The sequence below is a fragment of the Myotis daubentonii genome, chromosome X (assembly GCF_963259705.1).
Source record: "Myotis daubentonii chromosome X, mMyoDau2.1, whole genome shotgun sequence".
Taxonomy (NCBI): domain Eukaryota; kingdom Metazoa; phylum Chordata; class Mammalia; order Chiroptera; family Vespertilionidae; genus Myotis; species Myotis daubentonii.
The window spans coordinates 33947441-33957738 of NC_081861.1; the positions used below are offsets into that span (position 1 = coordinate 33947441).

The following is a 10298-nucleotide window of genomic DNA, read 5'->3' on the forward strand; positions in this document are numbered from 1 at the left end:
ATTCCTGATTGAGTTTTGGAATGTTGTATTTTTCTAGGAATTTGTCCATTTCCTCCAGGTTGTCTAGTTTGTTGGAGTAGAGTTGTCCATAGTATTTTTTAACAATCATTTGTATTTCTGTGGGATCTGTTGTTATTTCACCTCTCATTTCTGATTTTCTTTATTTGGGTCCTTTCTCTTTGCTTCTTGGTTAGCCTGGCTAGCAGTTTGTCAATCTTGTTTATCCTTTCAAAGAACCAGCTCTTTGTTTCATTGATTTTCTGTATTGTTGTTTTTGGTCTCTATGTCATTTATTTCTGCTCTAATCTTTATTATCTCCTTCTTTCTGCTCACTCTGGGCTCTTCTTGTTGCTCTCTTTCTAATTCTTTGAGCTGTAGATTTAGATGATTTACTACCATTTTTTCTTGTTTGTTGAGATAGGCCTGTAGAGCTATAAACTTCCCTCTCAGGACTGCTTTCATTGTGTCCCAAAGGTTTTGGAATGTTGTGTTTTCATTGTCATTAGTTTCCAGGATGTTTTTAATTTCTTCTTTGATCTCATTGGTAACCCAATCAATATTTAATAACATGCTATTCAGCTTCCAAGTGTTTGAGTATTTTGAGTTGTTTTTATTGCAGTTTATTTCTTTTTTAAAAAATATATATTTTATTGATTTTTTACAGAGAGGAAGGGAGAGATAGAGAGTTAGAAACATCGATGAGAGAGACATCGATCAGCCACCTCCTGCACATCTCCCACTGGGGATGTGCCAGCAACCCAGGTATATGCCCTTGACCGGAATAGAAACCCGGGACCTTTCAGTCTGCAGGCCGACACTCTGTCCATTGAGCCAAACCGGTTTCGGCAAGTTTATTTCTAATATTATGCCATCGTGGTCTGAGAAGATGCTTGGTATGATTTCAATCTTCTTGAATTTGGGGAGACTTTGTTTGTGACCCAATATGTGGTCTATTTTTGAAGATGTCCCATGAGCACTTAAGAAGAACGTATATTTTGTGGCTTTGGGGTGAAGTGTTCTGAAGATGTCAATTAAGTCCATCTGATCTAGTGAGTCATTTAGGATTGCTGTTTCTTTGCTGAGTTTTTGTCTAGCGGATTTATCCAGTGATGTCAGTGGTGTATTAAAGTCCCCTACTATGATTGTATTGTTGTCGATCTCTCCCCTGATATCTTCCAGGAGTTTTCTTATGTATGTGGGTGCTCCTGCATTGGGTGCATATATGTTTATCAGGGTTATATCCTCTTGTTGTATTGATCCCTTTAGTATTATGAAGTGGCCTTCCTTATCTCTTGTTATGGCCTTCACTTTGAGGTCTACTTTGTCTGATATAAGTATTGCTACCCCAGCTTTCTTTTCCTTTCCATTTGCCTGAAAGATATTTTTCCATCCCTTCACTTTCAGTCTGTGTGAGTCCCTTCTAATGAGGTGGGTCTCTTGTAGACAGCAAATATATGGGTCATGTTTTTTTATCCATTCAGCCACTCGATGTCTTTTGATTGGACCATTTAGTCCATTTACGTTTAAAGTTATTATTGAAAGGTACTTGTTTGTAGCCATTTCTTTTTTGTGTGTGTGTGGCTGTTTTCTTTCTGGGCTTTTTAGTTCTTCTTTTTACACCAGTCCCTTTAGCATTTCTTGCATTGCTGGCTTGGTGGTGATAAACTCCCTTAGCCTTTTTTTGTCTGTGAAGCTTCTTATTTCCCCTTCAATTTTGAATGATAGCCTTGCTGGATAGAGTATTCTTGGATCCAGTGCTTTGCTTTGCGTCACTTTGTAAATTTCTGTCCATTCTTTTCTTGCCTGATGTGTTTCTGTTGAGAAATCATTTGATAATCTGATGGGGGATCCTTTGTAGGTAACTCTCTGTTTCTCTCTTGCAGCCTTTAAGATTCTCTCTTTGTCTTGTACATTTGCCATCGTTATTACGATGTGTCTTGGTGTGGGTCTTTTGGGGTTCATCTTGCCTGGGACTCTCTGTACTTGTGTAACTTTTTTCTTCCCCATATCTGGGTAGTTTTCTGACATTATTTCTTCAAATAGATTTTCTAATCCTTGCTGCTCTTCTTGTCCTTCTTACAGCCCTATTATGCGTATGTTACTTCGTTTCATGTTGTCCCGAAGCTCCCTTAGGCTCTCCTCCTGCTTTTTAATTTTTTTCTCCAGTTGCTGTTCAGATTGAGCTTGTTTCTCTGCCTTATCTTCTAACTCACTAATTCGGTCCTCTGCTTCTTCTAGTCTGCTGTTGAAACTTTCCATGGTGTTTTTGATTGTAGCTATATCACTTTTCATTTCTTCCTGATTCTTGCATAGGTTGTTGATTTTCTTATCCATCCGGTGAATGAATTGTACAACCATTATTCTGAATTCTTTTTCTGTCATGTTGCATGCTTCAACTTCATTAATTTCCTTTCTTGGCGACTCCTCATTGTCTTTCCTCTGGGTGTTGTTTTGTCTCTTCATTCTGATTATCTTCCGATGGTTCAAACGTCGAGTTGCATGGGCCTGGGCCGTGTGCAGTGGGAGCCTCCCGCCACCCTAGTGTCACTGAAGAGCTCTGACACTAAGATGTGTGGTTGTGGTGGGTTGGTGGGAACCAGGCTCGCTCAGAGTCAGTGTTGTCGGCGCTCAATGTGGCCTCATATGTGCCCTTAGAATCAGGGACCCTGCCTGCACCGTGCTGGAACAGAGACCCCCCTGAAGCGTGTTGAAAACCAGAGCCCCCTAGTGTGCGCCAGGAGTCAGAGTTCCCTAAGAATCCAGTATCAGAGTCTCTGTTGCTTCGCGCAACCTTGCCTTGAGAATCAGGGTCCCTGTGTGCCCTTGCACCAGGAATTGGAGTCACTGGCTCTTAGTATGAATGCACAGGAAATCAGGATCTCAGGCGCAGGTGATAAGAAACACAGTCCAGTCACTGGTGCTTGGTGCTGCCTCCTGCCCAGAGAATCGGGGTCTCTGGGCCTGTGATCGCGGGACAAATTCCCGGTGTTCGAGAGATTGCTCCCAGCCCAGGGCTCCGAACCCGGCAGTGCAGGTAGGCTCAGTTCCTGGGGTTCGGGCGTTTGCTCCTCATTTTATTTTTTTATTCCCAATTCCTTCTGGAGGAAAAGAGAGACCATTTTCAATCATAATCTGTATAAATCATGTCTTTTATTGTATTCATTTGAACTGGTAACATAAAATTTATTTATCATCATCTGCATAAATCAATGAACTTATACAATATATTCTTATGCAGTAATTTAGAAAACGTATTGCATGACAAATAACTTACTACACATATAGAGATCGTGTTGTGTAGGAAGCATTTTAACAAAAGTCTTTGGTTTGTGTAAAATGCCCAGAATATTGCTAATCAGTACATGTCTCAGTCAGCTGGAGATGCTATAAAAGAATAGCACAAACTGGGTGGCTTATAAAACAGAAATTTATTTTTTCACAGTTCTGGAAACTAGAATCCAAGATCAAGGTGTCATCAAATTCAGTTTCTGATTAGAGCTCTCGAAGGTAACCTTCCCACTGTGTCCTCACGTGGTCTTTCCTCTGTGCATGGATGGGGAGAGAGAGCCCTAGTCTTTTGTTCTCTTCTTATAAGGACAACAGTCCTACCAGATTAGTGCCCCATCTATCTAATCTCAAATAAACTTAATCACCTCCATTAAGAGCTTATTTCCAAATCAGTCATATTAATGATTAGGGCTTCAACATATAAAATTGGGGGGATAAAATTCAATCCATGACAGTACCTAAAACTATTTTATTGTAAAAATATATTATATACATAAAAAGTTTGCATTCTAAAGACTTGAGAATAAAAATGGAACAAGTGACCATTTTGACATACAATAGCTTTTGATATGATTGTTTTCCTCCAGATCCTGATCCTAACTTTTAAAATAAAGTTTATATTACAAATCCAAAATCAGTTTATAATAACAGGTATAGAGCACAATACAGTGTAAAAGTTTATTGTGTTTTAAGTTACATTGGGTTTCTTTACACATTTGCATAGAATACTCAAATTGAATGACTATTTGGGAAGAGTCAAATGTAAGTTTAGACAAAATTAATGAATCAAAATCCTTTGTAGTTCTTTGTTGTCAGATTAAAGAATTTGTTTTTTGTGTTAATTTTTTAATTTTTACTTTTATTTTTCAATTACAGTTGCCATGCATTATTATCTTATATTAGTTTCAAGTATACCACATAGTGGTATACATAGTGGTAGACATTTATATAATTTATGAAGTGATCCCTCCAATAATTTTAGTACCCATCTGGCACATACATAGTTATTACGATACTAGAGGCCCGGTGCACAAAAATTTGTGCACTCAGGGAGGGGGGGGAGGTCCCTCAGCCCGGCCTGTGCCCTCTCACAGTCTGGGACCCCTTGGAGGATGAACATTTGCTGGCTGAGGCTTGCTCCCCAGGGAATTGGGCCTAAGCTGGCAATCAGACATCCCTCTGGCAGCCCAGCAGCCCTCAGGGGATGTCCACTTGCCAGCGGGGAACAGACCTAAGCTGCAGTCGGACATCCTTAGCACTGCTGAGGAGGCAGGAGAGGCTCCCACCACCACCACTGTACTGGCAGCCATCAGCCTGACATGTGGCTGAGCAGAGCTCCTCCATGTGGGAGCTCACTGACCACCAGAGGGCAGCTCCTGCATTGAGCGTCTGCCCCCTGGTGGTCAGTGTGTGTCATAGTGACCAGTCATTCCCAGTCGTTTTGCTGTTAGGGTCAGTTTGCATATTACCCTTTTACTATATAGGATAGGGGCCTGGTGCACGGGTGGGGGCTGGCTGGTTTGCCCTGAAGGGTGTCCTGGATCAGGGTGGGGGTTCTGCTTCGGTGCCTGGCCAGCCTGGATGAGGGGCTGATGGCTGTTTTCAAGCTGCCCACACCCCTTCAGGGTGGGGGTCCCCACTGGGGAGCCTGGACACCCTGGATGAGGGGCTGAGGGCTGTTTTCAGGCTGCCCACACCCCCTTCAGTGTGGGGGTCCCCACTAGGGTTCCTGGCCAGCCTGGATGAGGGGCTTAGGGCTGTTTTCAGGTGGGTCAAGCCTGCAACTGAAGCTCCCAAGATCTCCTTTTTTTCTTTTTCTTTTATATTCTGGGACTTATTTACCTTCTGTAATTGAAACTTTGTTGCAGCTCCAGCTCCGAGGCCAGCTGGTGAAAGCAGGTTTCTGGGGTTTGTTTAGCTTCTATAGTTGCAACACTGTTGCTTAGAGCACAGCTCAGAGCCGGGCCGTGGCAGGCGGGGAACCTTGGCTTCCTCTATCACTGGAGCAAGCAAGCCTCCTGTTCACTTCAGCTGCTTGGATGCCTGCTGCCATCTTGGTTGGCAGTTAATTTGCATATCATCCTGATTAGCCAATGGGAAGCATAGCAGAGGTATGGTTAATTACCATGTTTGTCTATTATTAGATAGGATTATTGACTATATTTTCTATGCTGTATTTTATATTCCTGTGATTATTTTCCATCTATCAATTTCTACTTCTAAATTCATTCACCTTTTTTCTTACCAAGCTCCTTAATCCCCTCCCATCTGACAAACATCAATTTGTATCTATGATTCTGTTTCTGTTTAGTTTGTTCACTTATTTTGTGTTTTAAATTCCACATATAAGAAAAATCACATGATATTTACCTTTCTCTGACTTTTCCTCTCTAGATCCATCCATGTTGTCATAAATGGTAAGATTTAATTCTTTTATATAACAGAGTTATATTCCATTTTATATATTTACCACATCTTCTTTATCTAAATGTCTATTGATGAGCACTTAGGTTGCTTTCATGTCTTGGCTATTGTAAATAATGCTGCAATGAACATGGGGGGTATATATATCTTTTCAAATTACTTTTTTAATTTCTTCTGATAAATACCCAGAGGTGGAATTTCTGGATCATAGGTAGCTCATTCTGTTTTTAATTTTTTGAGGAGCCCCCATACTATTTTCCATAGTGGTGCACCAATTTGCAATTCTTCCAACAGGGCACAAGGGTTCTCTTTTCTCCACATCCTCACCAACACTAGTTGTTTGTTGATTTATTGATGATATCATTCTGACAGGTGTGAAGCAATATCTCACTGTTATTTTTTTTCTATTATTATTATTTTTACAGCTAGGTTTATTTATTAATTAATTTTTTCCAAGAAAAAAAAGATTTTTTTTAGTAAATCTTTATTGTTCAGATTATTACATTTGTTCCTCTTTTTCCCCCCATAGCTCCCCTCCACCCAGTTCCCACCCCACCCTCTGCCCTTACCCCCCCACTGACCTCATCCCTAGGTGCACGATTTTTGTCCAGTCTCTTCCCGCATCTCCCACATCCCTTTCCCCACCAAGAATAGTCAATCCATTCCCTTTCTATGTCCCTGATTCTATTATAATCACCAGTTCATTCTGTTCATCAGATTATTTATTCACTTGATTCTTAGATTCACTTGTTGATAGATGCATATTTGTTGTTCATAATTAGTATCTTTACCTTTTTCTTCTTCTTCCTCTTCTTAAAGGATACCTTTCAGCATTTCATATAATACTGGTGTGGTGGTGATGAACTCCTTTAGCTTTTCTTTATCTGTGAAGCTCTTTATCTGACCTTCAATTCTGAATGATAGCTTTGCTGGATAAAGTAATCTTGGTTGTAGATTCTTGGCATTCATCACTTTGAATATTTCTTGCCACTCCCTTCTGGCCTGCAAAGTTTCTGTTGAGAAATCAGCTGACAGTCGTATGGGTATTCCCTTGTAGGTAACTGAGTTTCTTTCTCTTGCTGCTTTTAAGATTCTCTCTTTGTCTTTTGCTCTTGGCATTTTAATTATGATGTGTCTTGGTGTGGTCCTCTTTGGATTCCTTTTGTTTGGGGTTCTCTGCGCTTCCTGGACTTATAAGTCTATTTCTTTCACCAGGTAAGGGAAGTTTTCTGTCATTATTTCTTCAAATAGGTTTTCAATATCTTGCCCTCTCTCTTCTTCTGGCACCCCTATAATTCTGATGTTGGTGCGCTTGAAGCTGTCCCAGAGGCTCCTTACACTATCTTCGTATTTTCGGATTCTTTTTTCATTTTGATTTTCTGGTTGGATGTTTTTTGCTTCTTCGCATTTCAAATATTTGCCTTGATTCGTGCGCTCCTCTGGTCTGCTGTTGGGAGTCTGTATAATATTCGTTATTTCAGTCCGTGTATGCTTAATTTCTAGTTGGTTCTTTATCACAACATCAAGGATCTCATTAGATTTCTTGAGGATCTCAATAACTTTATCGGCAGCTTCTAGACAGTTCTTGAGAGACCTTAAAAGTGTGGTTCTGAACTCAATATCCTCCATTGACAGTTTTGTCCTGTTTCTTTGTCTCCGCATTTTTTATGCTTTCTTAAAAAAAGACCCCTAGTGGTCTTTGTGCGCAGTCTTGTTGCCTTTAAGCCTTGATTGTTGTAGTTAATACTAGGAGGATTTGACCTCCAGGCCAACTGGCTGCGAGAATCAGCTGTGTCTGCAGTGGGAAAACTTCTGTCCTCTAGGGAGGTGCTAATCTAGCCTTTGCCTGAGGCTATCTGGCAAATGGCTCTGCGCAGTACTTGGGCAGGGCGGCTCACATGGGATCAACAGAGCGGGTAGAGGGAGCAGTTATGGCTGCTCTCAGTCCCGTCCTCAGAGGCTCTGCCTCTCAGAGTCCCAGCAACTACTGCAAACCTCGGAGAGAAAGCTGCCCTTGCGTTCCGACCGATGCCAGACAGTCCCGCTTTTCCCGTTTGAGTCTGGGTCCCTAGAGACTCACCCAGAACTGGAGCTCAGAATCTGAGCCTCCCTCCCGATTGAAAACGACAACCGCGCCCTCAGCTACCAGCCCGCTCTGCGCAGTGCGTTCCTCCACACCTTTGTATTTTCCGCACTGCGCTTCCTCTGATTCTCGTATGCTGTTCTCCCTCCTTCTAGTTGAAGAATTTCCCCTCAGCCAGTCTTCCTGTGGTTCTGGGCAATGTCCGTTCCGTCTTTTAGTTGTATTTGTGAAGTGGTTGTTCGAGGCAGCTAACTCCGGTGTTTACCTATGCCGCCATCTTGGTTTTCTCCTCACTGTTATTTTAATTTGCATTTTTTTCTGATGACTAGTGACATTGAGCATCTTTTCATATGTCTATTGGCCATTTGTATGTCCTCTTTGGAGAATGAAGAAATAAATGATAAAATAATGGTTAATCTTTTAAAATAATATTATCAATTATAAGCATACTAGAGGCCCGGTGCACAAAAATTTGTGCACTCGGGTTGGTCCCTCAGCCCACCCTGTGCCCTCTCGCAATCTGGGGCCCCTTGGGGGCCCCTTCCCCTGGCTGCTGGCACCAGTTTTCCTCCGGTGCCCGGAACCCAGGCCTTCGCTCTTCGCTGGGAGGGGCCCACACGGTGGGCGAGGGGCTTAGCTCTTTTAAAAATACTTCTGAATGTTTGGTAAATAACCCTGTAGGAATCTACTTTCTGAAACATGCTGGTTGTTAAGGGCTGATTTGGGTAATCAACAAAATGTATGTTAAAATCCTAATCCCCAGAACCTCAGAATGTACCTGTATATGGAGATAAGATCTTTAAAGAGGAGATTACATTAAATTGTGGCAGTTCCAGTGGGACCTTTAGCCCATCTCACTGAAGTCCTTATAAGAAGAGGAATGTTGGGGTCCAGCCCCAGCAGGTCCAGGGGTTCCCAAAGAAGGAATGACACAGAGGCAGCATTCAGGTTATCATCATAGACAGGTTCTCTTTTTATTGTCCTGTTACATCTATATTTATACTATTTGATCCTATAAACATGCCTCTATAAGCTTTTTTTTTTTTTTTGCATCGGGTCCGTTTATTGGGGGGTCAGTCAAAGGGGGAGCTGGCTAGGGTGGGGTAGGGCAGCAGCTTGTCTGGCCCCCGAGAAACCCAACTTAATTAAGTCCAGAGCCTCGAGGGCTTAGAAGCCAAAGTCTTCCTCCACCTTTATCTGCATGGGGGCCAGCTCCGGAGTCAGCGGGACTCCTGCCCAGTGCCCTTCCTACGGCACTCGCCGCCTCTTCCAACTGCTGGGCCCCTCGCCAGGGGCCGGGCTGCTGGCTTCTGTGGGCGCTGGCGTCCTCCTGGGCGGGGACAGCCCCTCTTTCTCTGGAGGCTCATTCTCAGCGTTGCCTGGGTTGGGGGCATCTCTGCCCTGGCTGCCCTCGTCCTCCAGTAAGATGGTGAACTGGCTGGCCTGGTAGTTGTCACCGTAGGAGTCCAGCACCTTCATGAGGAACCTCCGCTCCTGCTGGAGTCTCCATGTTATCCTCTATATCTGATGGAGCCTGTTCAGGACCCGCTCCTTCGCCTGCTCAATCTCCCTGCAGCACCGATCCAGCGCCTGGTACTTCCTGCGATTGAGTTCCTGTTGGCGCCGCCCTTGCTGGCCTCAGGCTGCCTCCTCCTCTTCATCTCGCTCCTGGAGGCTGGAGCTGCCCAGACCCCCAGACAGGAACTCCACTTCGGTCTCAAGCTCGCTCTCCAGGATGTGACCACCTTCAGCGGAGGCAGCGCCAGCTCCCAGCCGGGAGGTGCTGAGAACTCCTCAAAGCCCACAGCTGCCATGGACCCCTCTCTCTGCTCCAGCTCCATTTCTCCCTGGCTCCCGACGCAGAACTTCCAACCTTGCAAGCCTCTAGTTTAAAGTGGCTTGCGAAACTACAGCCCATCCGATTTCACAGCCAGGCACCCAGGCCCTGGCCGCTAAGCCTCCTGGGAGTTGTAGTTCTCTATTTCCGGCTTGCCTCCCTCGCCCCACCCCCACCCCAGTCCCAACTGAAAGGCCCTGCTGGCTGGTCTAACCCTGTGGCCAGGCATCTGAGTCACCTTGGGTCTTTATTCCTGTCCCGACACCACGCCATCTGACCATGGAGACTCTCCTCTTGCGAGGCCCCTGGGTCTCCTTCTGGGTCTCCTCAGCCCAGGTACTGGATCACGTGCCCCAGCAGCGATACAGCCCTGGTGCCTGGGTCTCCTTCTGGGGCCTGGCTGTATCGCCCCCGGACCGGATGGCGTGCCCCAGCTGTGACGCAGCCCCGGGCCCTGGGTCTCCTCAGCCTGGGCACCGGATTGCGTACCACAGCTGCAACTCAGCCCCGGGCCCTGGGTCTCCTTCTTGGGCCTGGCTGCGTCGCCCCTGGGGTCCAGATGGTGTCCCCAGGCAGCTATGCAGCCTGGCCTCTGGCCCCGCCTCTGGGTGTTCTCCCATCACTGGTGATCAGTGATCTGAGAAGCCAGGCAGACATCCGCCTCTT

General features: G+C 44.6%; 1 pseudogene; it reads right to left on the minus strand.

The window, feature by feature from the left end:
- Positions 1-8868: 8868 nt before the first annotated feature.
- On the minus strand, positions 8869-9636 carry LOC132223260 (TCF3 fusion partner-like; annotated as a pseudogene).
- Positions 9637-10298: the final 662 nt, after the last annotated feature.